Consider the following 2139-nt stretch of genomic DNA (forward strand, 5'->3'; position numbering starts at 1 on the left):
ATTGTTTCTAAAGATTTCCGTAAACAATGTCTATTTATTTTTGTCTTATGTAAAATCTTCGGAAACTTAAGAAGATAAATGTAAACACATACTAAAATGACTCAACTTGTTGATTGGTACAAGCTTGTGATTCCCCTAATTATTCAAATATATTCAATTTGTTGCCCCAAACCCAAATCCCCCTCAGTTTAATAAATTAACGTAAACTTCAACTACCAACGACGCACGGACGTGCGCCAAAAAACAAGGTGTGTCTGCAATCTTCGATACCGACCATCATCCATTCTGCTCGTAGAAGTGTGAAAATATTAGTTCTAGATAAAAAAAACTATCTAAGATACCTTAGATACATTTATGCGTGTACACAAAAAATTAGCAAGTATAGTTTACTCGAAGAAGAAACAAGATGCAAGAGACAGGCCGACCCGTGAAATAAGATAAAAATAAACAATCTTCCATCGGACTTGTATCTTGTACCCAATAAATATGAAAGATGTATAGTGAGCCAGTTTTTAGACCAGAAGCACACATAGGTTCAAATTATTATTATGGCTTGGCGTTCATTGAACTTAATTTCACCCAGTTCAAGTTGATATTCTAGTTTGCAAGCAGCAAACCAAGATCAACCTCAACCCATTATGACAGTTGATTTTAAGATTGAAATGAAAGCATTTATAATTTTTGGTTTAATATGCATGAGAGTCATCTGGCATAAATTTGAAAGGCTTTGATAATCTCTTAAGAGCACAGTATTATTATGCTTCTTTGGTTTTGACCTAATTAACAAAAAATAATTTCAACTTTGAAAACAAATTAAAAAATATATGTATTTTTATTTTTCATAGACGAGACTTTCAAAAACCCACTTGACAATCATCTTCAAACAAAAATGGTAATAAATTTACACAGGGGTGTGTTCCACGAGAATTTGATAGACCAAATCCAAGCATAAGTCCCCATAATTATACCCATCGTGAGCAAACCTAATATTGCTAAAATAATCAGAACTGTCTGTAAATATATCATCTTTTTGGAACTAAAAAGGAATTATATTTTATTTTTAAACTTAGACAAATTATAAGACCAAAACAGAACTTACTACTGGAGATTTTCTTGAACACTTCGAATACGGTCTCGATGGGCACATTGACAACGCTCAACATTATGATAGTTTGTTGCCAGTTTTTTTAATATTTCCCTCCGAATTTATTGTGTTTGTAGTTGGAACAGTTGTTCATACTTTTTTTGAAAACATTTTTGACAAGTTTAGCGTATTTGAATAAATTATTAATAGAAATAAAAGCTGGAACAGTAATTTCAAAGTCAAAAATTAGTGTAGTGTAACAAGTTTATGTGCGTGTCCAAATTGAATTTTGTCAAAACGTCTCATTATTTTAAAAATTGTTAAACTTTCCAAGAATTACTATTCCATAGAATAAATCTAAGGGGTGTTCCTTTTCTCGGCGTTAATGTAGGAAGTCATTAAAATCGGTCCGATTTGTGAAATTGTAAATGTTGACATTTCTTGACTTTTCAAAGTCCCTAGAATCGAAATAAAAGATGTTTTGAGAGTTGTCTGTCCGTGCGCATGTACGTACGTTCGCGAAGTTTTCGGCAACCAGTTCCTTCCATCTCTCTATTCCTAGCACGATACCTCCGCTGGGGCCACGTCTCTAACTTTTGTCACCGAGCTTCCTTTATGACAGATGATCTCCATGTTTTTCTTGGTCTTCCAGGCCGCCTTCTACCTTGAGGATTCTATTGAAAGCACTGCTTTGCTATGTTGTCGTTCGGCTTCCTCAATGTATTGCCAATCCAGCGCACTTTCTCTTAGCGATATCAACATCCACTTTTGTTTCCCCAGTCCTGAGCCACAGTTCATCGTAAGATATGGTTTATGGCCACCGGATATTCAGGATGTAACGTAGACAGGATGTAACGTAGACGAAATGCCAGTAGTTCACTTCCACGTTTCGTAGGTATATAGCAGCACGGATTTTACGTTGGACTCAAACAACTTTAACTTTGTACGGAGCGCTATTTACCTGGAGTTGCACACTTTAGAAAACATTCCGAATGAACTACGGGCTTTATTTATTCTATTGATGACATCCAGATCCGTTCCACCATCGATTGCCA

The 2139-nt window shown here is 35.2% G+C and overlaps 1 long non-coding RNA gene across 1 annotated transcript; it reads right to left on the bottom strand.

The window, feature by feature from the left end:
• Positions 1–813: 813 nt before the first annotated feature.
• Positions 814–1376, bottom strand: LOC129943261 (uncharacterized). The gene is made up of 2 exons (XR_008781194.1): positions 1100–1376; positions 814–1036 (listed from the first exon to the last, which is right to left on the bottom strand). It is a non-coding gene; the product is annotated as an uncharacterized LOC129943261 (long non-coding RNA).
• Positions 1377–2139: the final 763 nt, after the last annotated feature.

This window comes from Eupeodes corollae, chromosome 1 (assembly GCF_945859685.1).
Source record: "Eupeodes corollae chromosome 1, idEupCoro1.1, whole genome shotgun sequence".
NCBI lineage: Eukaryota > Metazoa > Arthropoda > Insecta > Diptera > Syrphidae > Eupeodes > Eupeodes corollae.